Genomic DNA, 14,197 nt, shown 5'->3' on the forward strand with positions numbered 1-14,197 from the left:
CTCATACTTTACACAAAAATGAACAGGCTACATACATAACATATTTTTAAATGGTATAAAGACACAGAAAATAGAATTTCATTTTATCACTGGAGAAATAGCATATAATGCCTATATTATAAAAAGGAATCAAATAAGTTTATAAAATATAGTTGAGATTTTAATACATGGCCAGGAGCAGTGGCTCACACCTGTAATCCCAGCACTTTGGGAGGCTGAGACAGGCAGATCACAAGGTCAGGAGATCGAGACCATCCTAGCTAACATGGTGAAACCCCATCTCTACTAAAAATATAAAATAATTAGCCAGGCGTGGTGACACATGCCTGTAGTCCCAGCTACTTGGAAGGCTGAAGCAGGAGAATCACTTGAATCTGGGAGGCGGAGGTTGCAGTGAACCAAGATCGGGCCACTGCACTCCAGCCTGGGTGACAGAGCAAGACACCATCTCAGAAAAAAAGATTTAATACACAAATGGACAAGTATGAATAGACAGTTTATATATGGATACTCATATGATTTGGCTGTATGTCTCCACCCAAATCTCATGTGGAATTGCAATCCCCACGTGTCAGCGGAGGGGCCCGGTGGGAGGTGATTGGGTCACGGAGGTGATTTTCCCCTTGCTGTTCTTAAGATACTGAGTGAGTTCTCATGAGACCTAATGTTTTAAAAGTGTGTGGCACTTCCCACTTCACGCCCTACCTCTCCTGCCACATGCAAAAAAAGGTGCTGGCTTCCCCTTTGCCTTCTGCCATGATTGTAAGTTTCCTAAGGCCTCCCAGCCATACTTCCTGTTAAGCCTGCAGAACTGTGAATCAATTAAACCTCTTTTCTTTATAAATTACCCAGTCTCAGGTAGTTCTTTATAGCAGTGTGAGATCAAACTAATATAGATACACAATTTATAAATGAACAGGGAGAAAATCTTCAATGAGTTCACAGAAATGTAAATGAAGAAATCATGTTGTCATAGTTTTGATAACTATATAGTAATATAGTAAAATGGTTATGACAATGTTACATTAAAAAGACAGAATTGAAAATTATGTGTCAGCTGGGCACAGTAGTGTACTTCTACAGGCCCAGCTACTTGAGAGGCTGAGGTGGCAAGATCGTTTGAGGCCAGGAATTCAAGTGCAGCCTGGTCACCCTAGTAAGACTCTGTCTCTAAGAAAGATTTTATATATATATATATATTTTTAGTAGAGATGGGGTTTCACCATGTTGACCAGACTCTTGAACTCCCAACCTTGTGATCCGCCTGCCTTGGCTTCCAAAAGTGCTGGGATTACAGGTGTGAGCCACCAGATCTGGCCTTAAATTTCATTTTTTAAAAATTGTATCTGTCATGTTTATAGATCTCCACATGGACATGGACAGGAAGGGAACATAGAAGTTGCATATAATTTGGTCTGCTGGGTTTATGAGCATATTAAAATTTAAAGTTCACTTGATTATCCCTACGCTATATTTTGGTATTTTTACATCTGAGATCAATCCTTACCTGAACAGATTTAGTTTTGTTGTTGTTGTTATTTTAAACTGAGAAGTATCCATTTTTCTGTCCCTTTCATACAATACCTTTTCCAGAGCATTAAGCTTTGGAGTTTCGAAAGACAAAAGAGCACAGATGTTGCGGGCACAGACTCTGAAGTCAGGCCACCCCAACTTGAATCCCAGGCCAGCATCTGACTAGCTGGGTGACCTTGGACAAATGGCTCTGTTTTTTTATCTTTAGTCATAGTAATAATGATTTCTAACTCATGTGGTTACTGCAGTGACAAATGGGTTAATGCCTATAAAGCACTTAGAATAGTACCTGGCACTAGATACTAATTAGATATTACTAATTATTTATTTTTCTCTCTCTTTCTTAATATTCATTAAAAAATCCTCTTGATCAAGTTGAGTCTCTTGGGAAACATTCTTTTCACCCTTAACGAGAATTCAAGAGTCCCTCGTCAGGTGTCTATGATTTTTAAATTATAGGCAATGGTGCAGGAAATCTGATCTCCATTGCCATCTTTGTAACTATCCCACCACAGAACACAGCCAGGCAAGTCTCAGTTTCTCCAGGAGACAGGGCATGCTAGGAGAGGTTGAGATCTGGAGCTAAACCACCCAACTGTGGGGACAGATAGTGGAAAAACAGACCCCACTCTAGGTGCAAGGAAATTTCATCAAAGCATGTGCTGAATATCTGTCATGTTCCAGGTATTGTGCTGTGACTAAAACTAGAGTAGGAACAAGACAGAGTCACTGCCCTCACAAGCTCAAAAGCAAAGACAGACATTCAGTACTTAAGTCTGAATTCCTCCCAAAGTGCTGGCTGGGTGCGGTGGCTCGCTCACACCTATAATCCCAGCACTTTGGGAGGCCAAAGTGGGAGGAACACCTGAGATCAGGAGTTTGAGACTAGCCTGGCCAACATAGTGAAACCTGTTTCTACTAAAAATACAAAAATCAGCCAGGCATGGTGGCAGGTGCCTGTAATCCCAGCTACTTGGAAGGGCTAGGGCAGAAGAATTGCTTGAACCTGGGAGGCAGAGGTTGCAGTGAGCCGAGATCATGCCACTGTACTCCAGCCTGGGCAACAAGAGTGAAACTCTGTCTCAAAAAAAAAAATTACAAGTGCAATGAGTGCTGCTAAGAGATTCGAGGTTCCATGAAAGCTCATAGTCTGGCAAGCAGGTTTTGTGATTACATGGTCTCAGTCAACAGATCATGGGTTTGATCGGCATACACTGGCACCTGGCAATAAGGAATCCAGAGCACGTATTACTCAAAAACACACTCAGCCATATAGGGACTCTTCATTCAGTAAGTCCCTGCTACCTGGTTAGGGTTCAGGTGGAGGATTTCAGATACTGAGAAGAGTTAGACAGGATGTCACATCCTGACGGGAGGTGAAAGGGATATATACCATTCCAGCACTGCACGTCATTCAGTATTGCTACAACCTAGAGTGGAGGGAGTGCTGAAATGAAGCTGGGGCTGGAAACAGGGACTAGATCTTGAAAGCATTTATTAATACATACCATGTGGTGGGTATCTGCCAGGTAATGCCACAGCCTGCTGGCCATGAGTACTATAAGGCTCAGCTCCCCTCTTGCCCCTTTCTACCTATTCAGCCTCAGCTGATGGGGAGAGAGCAGTTTTCTGACTATCATGTTGCTCCAAGTGACTCCAACCTATACTTGTAACCAATATCACCTGTGTATTTGCCCTCGGGGTACACACAAGAAATAAGCTGCTTTTTTCATCTCTATCTCTCTCCCTCTCTCTCCTCTCTCTCCTGCCTTTTAAGTCCAAACTCCAATGACTTCTTTTTTTTTTTTTTTTTGAGACAGGGCCTCACTCTGTCACCCAGGCTGGAGGGCAGTGGCATCATCTCAGCTCACTGCAACTTCCACCTCCCAGGTTCAAGTGATTCTTCCACCTTGGCTTCCTGCATAGCTGGGACTACTGGCAGGTGCCACATGCCCAGATAATCTTTTTGTTGTTGTTGTTGTTATTTGTTTGGTAGAGACAGGGTTTCACCATGCCAGGCTGGTGTGGAACTCCTGAGATCAAGTGATCCGCCTGCCTCAGCCTCCCAAAGTACTGGGATTATAGGCTTGAGCCACCATGCCCAGCCCAAACTCCAATAACTTCTTTTCTAATGAATAAGTATCCCAGTGTTTATTTTACCTTCTCACCCCATGTGAGGCCCCCAATTTCACTTGCTATGAATGGTGTTTGCTGAAGCTGGGTACTAGTGCTAGCAGATGGCGGAACAGAAAGAATCTCTGCTGAGAACTCTTGGTTTAAAGGGCAGAAAGACTCATGTGTGGATTTTTTTTTTTTTTTTTTTTTTTTGAGACAGGGTTTCACTCTGTTTGCCAGGCTAGAGTGCAATGGTGTGATCATAGCTCACTGCTGCCTTCCAACCTCCTGCCATCTCAGCCTCCTGAGTAGTTTGGACTATAGGTGTATACCACCACACCCCACTAATTTTTTTTTTTTTTTTTGGTAGAGACAAGATCTCACGATGCTGCCCAGGCTGGTCTCAAACTCCTGAGCTCAAGTGATCCTCCTGCCTCAACCTCCAAAAGTGCTTGAATTACAGGTGTGAGTCACCACACCCAGCTCATGCATTGAGCTGTTTTTTGGAATCATGCCGACATTCACATTGTTGTCTTTTTAAAACCACACAATTTTGGATCGATGTTTGTGTTACGAACACTATCTGCTTGTACTGCATAGATGAACTTTCTAAAAAAAATTTCAAATTTATAACAAATTTGACATGCTACTTCCAGGAAGAACCTTCCCTTCTCCCTCCTTACTTATTTATTTATATCTGTATGTGTCTGTGGATTCCAACTTTATTCAAGGAGTTGTAATCTGTGACTATCATTGCTTTGGTGCTTACATTGGTCTAGATTTGACAGGTTGGGAGCCCTTTAAGCTGGCTTCTCTGTGCTTGGACAAGCCTTCATCATTCTTTAAGCATTTTCTTACTCTCATGAGCAAAAGTGGTCCAAAATCATCTTGTACTTTCTCTGCCTCAGTCCTGGAACCAATCATTTCCAAGTACTGGTTCCTTTCAGCAGATATGGATATTTGGAAATAAAGATCCAGGCACTTCATAGGATTATTTCTCCTGGGTTGCCATTGTTTCCCTCAGACAACAGAGCTAGGAGATAGATGTGTATGTGTACACATAGACATACACATACTTACACATACATCTGTGTCTATTTCTATATCACTCAGTGCATGTATACTAAACAATCCATCTACATATCAATAATTTCCATTTCAGTCCAGCACCTCGGGCTTCTCTTTAGCCTTCCTCCTTCCATATTTATAAATCCCTTTTCCCATAGTGAGAAATTTGACTCTCGTTATCCTTAATATGTTTATTTATTCACTGAAACTCTCTGTATGTAATTTATCTGCCTACTATGCCAGTTCCTCAGCCCTCAGAGACTGCACCTTCACTGCTTCTCCTTTTCCAAGAGAGGAAAATCAATGGGAAAAGTGGTCTAATGTGAAGGAAGAAAATAAGGAAGGGAAGGAAGGAAGGAAGGAAGGAAGAAAGGAAGAAAGGGAGAGAGAAGGGGAGGAGGGGAGGAGGGGAGGAAGGCAGGAAGGCAGGAAGGAACTGTGGAACTATATCCACAGTTATAGTTCTCCTAACTCACACACACATGCCCCCTCCATGATGAAGGAAGGAAAGAAGGGAGGGAGGGAGGACGGGCCAATAATCCCATTTTAGGGTTTCTCACTTACAGATTGTTCAATAATCTAAGAGCTTAATAAAAAGAAGAGTTTAATCCTGCTCGCAAGTGCCAAACATGGAAAGAAAGGGAGAGACTAATCAGTATTCAACTGCCTGTGCTTCTTGCAGTAACTCAGTTTCTGTTCAATAATATTCTCAGAGTCCTACAGAGGCTCTTCTATTGTCATCGTGGTTGAGGATATTGCTGCCAGTGTGACAGTGATCTACCCATTTACATTCTACAGTTATAGCTCTCCTAACTCATATTCACATGCTCCTCCATGATCAACCACTATGCCACAACAGCTGTGTTCAAAGGAGCTTTTACACAGTGCTGAAACTAACCCTCCCCAGGGAAGCTTTTATATTGAAAGCTCAGGCTCTTGGGTGCTAACTATAAAGACAAAAATATACTATAAAGAGTTGCTAGGCCTTTATCGTCTCTAGAAAAGATCTTAATATTCTTTTTGGGAAAAAACAGTGATAATCTCTGACTTTTTCAGGGAAGTGGTGATGTTTAATGTGCCCTACAATGTATAAAATTCCAGGGCACATATAATCTTATTTAAGAAAAGATAGAGGCCAGCTACAGTGGCTCACAACTATAATCCCAGCACTTGGGGAGGCCACATCGGGAGGATCACTTGAGCCAAGGAGTTCGAGACCAGCCTGGGCAAGATGGCAAGACCCTATCTCTAAAAAACATTTTTAAAAAAAATTAGCTAGATGCAGTGGCACACACCTGTAGTCCCAACTACTCAGGAGACTGAGGTGGGAGGATCCTTTGAGCCCAGGAGTTACACGTGGCAATGAACTATGATTGCACCACTGCACTCCAGCCTGGAGAACAAAGCAAGACCCCAACTCTTAAAAAAAAAAAAAATAGAAATACCTTTAGACTTGTGTGGAATGTCAAATATTTGGTTATGCTTGGAAGACTTCAACAGAATTCCAATATATGAATGATTGTCTTCACTGTCTCTTAGACAAAGAAGCTTAGCAATTCTTTTTTTTTTCTTTTTCTTTTTTTTTTTTTTTGACAGGGTCTCACTCTGTCACCCAGGCTGGAATAAAGTGGCATATTCATAACTCACTATAGCCTAGACCTGCTGCGCTCAGGCGATCTTCCCACCTCAGCCTCCTGAGTAGCTGAAACTAAAGGCGCATGCCATCAGGAGAAAAGTCTAATGCTAATCCAAACTCCTTCTTAGATAACAAGGTACTCTTCATGTAAGTCTCTTGATTAGGTGGTATTAGCCTTCCTCAACAACATCACATCAAAGTCAACCTTTAGAAATTTTCCTTTAAAGGCCAGAAGCCAGTTGTCTGGGCCAAGTCTGTCCAGCAAAAGATCAAAATGATGTCCAACTGTCTGCTAACAGTAGAACGAATATAAATTGTACTATATTCAAACAGTGTAATATTATAGAGCAATGAGTAAGCTACAACCATGTAACAATATGAATGAATCTCACCAACATAATGCTAAGTAAAAGAAACTAAACATGCAAGTACACATTGGATGATTCTGTTTATGTAAGATTTAAACATAGACAAAGCCAAGGTATGGTACTAGGAGTCAGGAGGGTAGTTACTTTTGCGGAGAAGTAACTGGATGAGAGCACAAATGGGGTTTCTATGAATCTAATACTCTTCTGTTTCTTGACCTACGTCCTATTTATTTTGTAAAATTTCATCAAACTATACACTTGCAATTTGCATAGTTTTTAGTATATATGTTAAATTTGATCAAATAAATATGCCTCAGCTGGGCACAGTGGCTCACACTTTCAGCACTTTGGGAGGCTGAGGCAGGTGGATCACTTGAGGTCAGGAGTTCAAGACCTGACCAATAAGGTAAAACCCTGCCTCTACTTAAAATACAAAATTAGCTAGGTGTGGTGGCGTGTGCCTGTAATCCCAGGTACTGGGGAGGCTGAGACAGGAGAATTGCTTGAACCCAGAACACAGAGGTTGCAGTGAGCTGAGATCGTGCCAACTTCACTCCAGCCTTGATGACAAGAGCGAAACTCTGTCTCAAAAATAAATACATAAATAAGTCTCAAAAGACTCCCTAAGTGAAAGCACAGTTGATCCTTAAGAATATCCAGAAGTTTTCAGGGACAAAAAAAAAAAAAAAAATTCATAGGTCACTTTCTAACATACTCACAAAAGAGCAAAATTGTGTCTGTCCCCAGCAAGACAGCAGTGATCTTCTCTGTCCTGATCCCAGTTTTCCTGACTAGTTTAACTCTTTATCTTTGAATCAGATACCTCTAAGACCATTGTGGGTACCACTGAATGCCTGGAGAACTTTCAGAGAAGAGAAGCCTCCATGTTTACCCCTATATTTTTGAGAAAGCTGACTCTCACCAAGTCAAACTTGCTATAATAATACGTGACTGGGAGCCTACTCGACATCAACGTACCTTCAAGGCCTGAGACTGCGCCTCCAGGTGGAAGTTGTAAAGTCCAATCATGACAGATGAATACTGCCAGGAAGATTCAACCATCTTTTAAATTTTAAAATTTAAAATTAAACTCAATCAGCCAGAATTGCTAAACTCTTATCGCATCTTTTAGTCTTAGGAAGCAGATATTTTTGAAAGTCCCATGCCCTAGAGATTCTTTGCCTCTTCAAAATAAGGTAAGCTTACAAGTACATTTATTTTTTTATTTTTTACAAGTACATTTAAAGCTATGAGACCTAAATTGATGGGGGGAAATCGGCTTTTTGTTGCTTTGGAGAAGAAAAAGAAAAGAAATGTATGTATGTGTGTATGTACGTATTTACGTACGTGTGTGTGTGTGTATGTATTTAGAGGCAGCGTTTTGGTCTGTCACCTAGGCTGGAGTTCAGTGCTGTAATCATAGCTCACTGCAGCTTCTAACTCCTGGGCTCAAGTGATCCTCCTGCCTCAGCTTCCCAAGTAGCTAGGACTACAGGTACATGTCAATATGCCTGGCTAATTTTTTTTCTTTTTCTTTTTGGTAAAGACAGAATCTCGCCATCTTGTACAGGCTGGTCTCCAACTCCTGGGCTCAAGCAATCCTCCCACCTTGGTTTCTCAAAGTGCTGGGATTACAGACATGTGCTACTATGACCAGCCAGTTTATTTCGTTATTTTACTCTTCCTTTTCTATATAATTTTTAAAAATGTTAACCACACAAAAGTTTTTGAACTGCCATTTGGCACCTTAGGAAGTTATTTAATCCTAAGGTAAAAAATACTTAACTGTTCCCCAGATCCACACTTAATGGATGTATGCAACTACTGAATATATTTACAGCAGCATTTTTCTGTAATAAAGAGTTCAAGATTGATGGTCTGTTATGCCTTTTCTTACCACATTATTATTATCACAACTATTCACACCCAAAATACTGCTCAAATTATATAAAGACCCATTCCATCATTTTTCTGTTACCGCTCTGTCATCTTTGCAGGCTTTTTTTTTCTAATTGTTTGTAAACACTCCTTATTCTCAGCCCAATTAATAGAATTACTATAATATCTAACCATACATTTTTATTTTTGCTCCATATATTTCTTCCAAAATAAATCACAACTTGCCTCATCCCTAAGTCAAGCTATACTCTTCACTTTTAGCAGCTGAAAAACTGAAAGAATGTTTCTGATCATCATTCTCAGTGGATCAGGCCTCTTATCACATAATCCCTATATTTGGACAATAGATGATTTATTTGAATTTTCTTGAATAATAAAATCATTGTTGCAATGGTTCCATCATCCATATACTTTTCCTGAAAGACTGCTGATCCCTTCTTTGCTCATCCAGTAACCAAAAATACCCACAAGTATAGCTACCACCTAAGTAACCCATGCAGTACTTTTTTTTTTTTTGAGACACAATCTCATTCTGTCACCCAGGGTGGCAGTGCAGTGGCATGATCTCAGCTCACTGCAACCTCTGCCTCCTGTATTCAAGTGATTCTACTGCCTCAGCCTCCCCAGTAGCTGAGATTACAGGGGCCCGCCACCACATCTGGCTAATTTTTGTATTTTTTCAGTAGAGATGGGGTTTGACCATGTTGACCAGGCTGGTTTCAAACTCTTGACCTCAAGTGATCCACCTGCCTCAACCTCCCAAAGTGCTGGGCCACTGCGAGCCAGTGTGCCTGGCCCCATGCAGTATTTTACAAATCCATAAAAAAGTAAAAGAATTGGCCAGGCATGGTGGTTCACACCTGTAATCCCAGCATTTTGGGAGGCCGAAGCAGGCAGATCACGAGGTCAGGAGTTCGAGACTATCCTGGCCGACATGGTGAAACCCCATCTCCACTAAAAATACAAAAATTGGCGGGGCATGTTGGCACCCAGCTGTAACCCTAGCTACTCAGGAGGCTGAGGCAGGAGAACTGCTTGAACACGGGAGGCAGAGGTTTCAAAGAGCTGAGATCATACCACTGCATTCCAGCCTGGGCGACAGAGTGAGAGACTCAGTCTCAAAAAAAAAAAAAAGGAAAGGAATCTTGCAGGATGGCATGTATGTTTCCAAAGTCAATGGATTAATCTGAAATTATTATCAGAAGTAGGATTTAGTTTAGGAATCAGGTCTTGAAATTCTTACCACTAGGAACATTTATCATTCTTTTTTTCCCATTCTTAATTGCCCTACTCTTGTGATCGTTTTTCCCCCTCACAAGTTTCTAAGCCCCTTATATTAAGATCTTACCATGTTTCCATTTTTCTTCACCTATCTTAAGACTCCAAATCTGCAAATAGGGCTCACCAAACTTTCTAGTCGTGTCCAAAAGGAGAAATTTTGTCAAACTTGATGCCTTCTAGTTTCAGCTCAGTATCAAACCATTCATTCTCTTTATTTGCAGTTTCCAACCTCTATTAACTTCTTCATGCCATAATCTAATGCCCTATACTCTCCAGTTACTTCCTTCAATTGGCATGGAAAATCTCTTTTTCCTCACAGATAATGGACTTTAATGTACATAGTAAATAGTTTAAAACCATTTTAAAGGCCAGGCACAGTGATTCATGCCTATAATCCCAGCACTTTGGGAGGCCAAGGTGGATTGATTACTTGAGGTCAGGAGTTCGAGACCAGCCTGGCTAATATGGTGAAACCCCGTCTCTACTAAAAATAGAAAAATCAGCAAGGTATGATGGCAGCATCTGTAATCCCAGCTACTCAGGAGGCTGAGGCACAAGAATCGCTGGAATCAGGGAACCAGAGGTTGCAGTGAGCTGAGATCACAGACTGCACTCCAGCCTGGACAACAGAAAAAAAATTAAATTAAATTAAAAATAAAACCATTTAAAAATGGGGGAAATTATGGTACAGAAAATTATATTGTTTTCATACCATCCTATAGTTTATGCAATAGTTTATGTAATTGTTAGAAGTAAATTACAGGCTTCCTAATTTCCAATACCTGCTTTTGGAAAAGAATTTCATGGTATTGTTTTACCATTATATTTAGTTTTTTTTTTTTTTTTTGAGACGGAGTTTCGCTCTTGTTACCCAGGCTGGAGTGCAATGGCGCGATCTCAGCTCACTGCAATCTCCGCCTCCTGGGTTCAGGCAATTCTCCTGCCTCAGCCTCCGAGTAGCTGGGATTACAGGCATGCGCCACCATGCCCAGCTAATTTTTTTTGTGTTTTTAGTAGAGACGGGGTTTCACCATGTTGACCAGGATGGTCTCGATCTCTTGACCTCGTGATCCACCCGCCTCGGCCTCCCAAAGTGCTGGGATTACAGGCGTGAGCCACTGCACCCGGCCTATATTTAGTTTTAAGATTATCTTCCATTAGTAGTGATGCTGTTGAGCTCACTTCCGCAGCACATGTACTAGAACTGGAACAATACAGAGATTAGCATGGCCCCTGCGCAAGGATGACACTCAAATAGTGCTACTGTCCTCCCAGCAATATCAAGTAACCCTTAAAGGATATATTTAAAGCAAAATGTCACTAATTTAAAGAAAATTTAAGTAAATACTAGTAAGGGTAATAGGATATGGCAAAACTTGTGACCTAATGATTAAGTCTGGGAAGCATCACTAATTGGGAAACACTGTAAAGTCTAGTATAAAATGATGGCAGGGGAATTGAGATTCAAGAATCCCTTATTCTAGTCTCTGGGTGGTACCTAATGGTACATCCTGTGCCACTCTATGACATAGGAGGTCATAAGGCAAGAGCCAAAGCCAGATTTTCTGCTCTGCTTTAATCCAGCCTATAGCTGGAGTCAACTGCCTTCTCCACTGGCTAGCAATTGGGGAAGGACTCCTATTACAGACCTGGAACGGCCAGGGAATGTGTGGACAGAGGCAAATCTGAGTAACAGTGTTCACATCCTGTAAAAACCATAACACTGGCCCAAATGAAGAAACAGGCGAGCTTGCCAGGATCAAGCAGAATAGTAATTTTTGCTCTTGGCAAAGATATAAGAGGAAAGACCCATTTGATGGGTTGGGAATGAGCAGTGGGGTCTTTTACAAAGATCTGACCTTAAAGCCTTAACAACAGGGCTGAATTTAGAGGAGAAAGCTCATGCTTTTAACAATAATTTTTTTTTGAGACAGGGTCTCACTCTGTTGCCCAGGATGGAGTGCAGTGCAGTGGCACCATCTTGGCATACTGCAACCTCAACCTCCCAGGTTCAAGCGATCCTCCTGCCTCAGCCCCCCAAGTAGCTGGGACTATAGGCACGTGACCACACCTGGCTAACTTTTGTATTTTTAGTAGAGATTATGTCTCTCTATGCTGTCAAGGCTGGTTTCGAACTCCTGAGCTCAACGGCCTAAGCCTTCCAAAGTGCTGGGATAGCAGGTGTAAGCCACCACGCCTAACAGATCCTTTTAAGAATAATTTAGAGAGCCAAAAATTAGAACAGTTATTAACCCTGAGAAAAAAATGTTATAACTTTTATAAGTTTAATTCTTCATCTGAAAATGAGGAAAACAGTAATAACTGACCTACCTCAGACCAGCTAATGTGTGTATTGCATGACATAATGCATATAAAATACCAGGTCATGCTAAATGTTCAATAAATGTGACTTCCCTATAAAGTCAAAAGACTTCCGGTAAATATCTGGAACTTATTAGTTAAGTGACTATGGGTCAGTCTACTTATTTATGGCTCACAATTTTCCAAAATGTACATGAAGCAGATTATAAAAATTCTAAACAATAAAACAGTATTCACAAAATTTCAGAATCAGTAAAAATATAAATCAGGATAGAAAATTAAGACCAGGAGAGAAAATATAATGTAGATATTCAGACCAATAAATCCTACAAAAGTATGAATGTGTACTATAGTACAAAATTAGTTCTGGGGTTCCTGTCAACCCAAAAGAAATTTGAAAATATTCATTAAGTCTCCATGAGGAGAAAAAAAAACACCGATGCTGGTGGTAAACCTGTGTTGTTTCAGGGGATACCTCTTCAATTATCCAAGCTTTAAAACAAGAAAAATATTATCTATCTTTCAGGGTAGATGTAGAGAATTAAATGAACAACATATATGAAAAAGTATTTCATAAAATTGATGTACTATGTAAATGTTACTGATTATTTCATATACCTTAATTTATCCAATAGAGCAGGCTTATCATATGTTTGGACCTTCATTTAAATTACTGAGCTAAAAAAGGAAGCTTCATACACTGTTGGTGGGAATGTAAACTAGTACAGCCATTATGGAGAACAGTTTGGAGGTTTCTCAAAACTTAAAATAGAGCTACCATATGATCCAGCAATCCCATTGCTGGGTACATACCCAAAAGAAAGGAAGTCAGTCTATCAAAGAGATACCTGCACTCCCACGTTTGAGGCAGCACTGTTCAGAATAGCCAAGATTTGGAAGCAAGCTAAGTGTCCAGCAACAGACAAATGGATAAAGAAAATGTGGTACATATACACAATGGAGCATTATTCAGCCATAAAGAAAAGCATGAGATCCGGTCATTTGCAACAACATAGATGGAATGTTAAGTGAAATAAGCCAGGGACAGAAAGACAAACATTTCATGTTTTCATTTGTTTGTCAGATCTAAAAATCAAAACAATGGAACTCAGGGAGATGGAGAATACAAGGATAGTTACCAGAGGCTGGGAAGGATAGTGGAGGTTGGGGACAGGTGGGGATGGTTAATGGGTACAAAAAATATATAAAAATGGATACGACCTAGTATTTGATGGCACAACAGGGTGACTATAATCAATAATTATTTAATTATATATTTAAAAATAACTAAAATAGTATAATTGGATTGTTTGTAACACAAGGATAAATGCTTGAGGGGATGGATACCCCATTTTCCATCATGTGATTATTGTGCATTACATGCCTGTATCAAAACATCTCATGTACCCCATAAATATGTAAACCTACTATGTATTCACAAACATTAAAAAGTAGAAAACAAAATAAGTAAATAAAATAAGTTACTGAGCTAAATCATTTTTACTATAGAAATACTCAGCATTCGTAGGCACTGTTCTAATAATTTACATGTATTCAATTACCATCCACAATAATAGTAGGTACTATAATTACGTTCATTCCGATGAAGAAATCTGGATACAAAGAGGTTGAGTAACATTCCCAAGTTTACTCAGCTAGTAGGTGATGGTGCTAAGATTGATATCCAGGAAATCTGGCCCCTGACACCATCCTGGTGTATAAATATGCCAAGGTATAAAAGACATGCTTATAGCCCTCAGTAACTATAAAATCTGCTAATCTATAAATTAAATATAAGCCTAGCAAGAAAACTAAGTTAAAAGTATTAATTTTATGTGATATGCCATATTGTTTTCTTATCACCAGCTGTAGGATGAATTTGATAGCATTATGGTCAGATTATTAACAGGTCCTGTGAGATGACAATTTCCCATCACTTTTTTCATTCAAATTACTAGAAACCATTTGTTTATAC

General features: G+C 40.2%; 1 protein-coding gene and 1 non-coding gene across 2 annotated transcripts in view; one reads left to right on the plus strand and one right to left on the minus strand.

Annotated features, from left to right (window-relative positions):
- CCDC7 (coiled-coil domain containing 7) overlaps positions 1-14,197 on the minus strand; it is a 149,209-nt gene that overhangs the window by 132,459 nt on the left and 2,553 nt on the right. The window lies entirely within an intron of this gene.
- On the plus strand, positions 11,075-11,179 carry LOC135271424 (U6 spliceosomal RNA). The gene has a single exon (XR_010339567.1). It is a non-coding gene; the product is annotated as a U6 spliceosomal RNA (small nuclear RNA).

The sequence above is a fragment of the Aotus nancymaae genome, unplaced genomic scaffold (assembly GCF_030222135.1).
Source record: "Aotus nancymaae isolate 86718 unplaced genomic scaffold, 86718_ANA_hifiasm-v0.15.2.pri h1tg000077l, whole genome shotgun sequence".
In the NCBI taxonomy this organism is placed as follows: Eukaryota; Metazoa; Chordata; class Mammalia; order Primates; family Aotidae; genus Aotus; species Aotus nancymaae.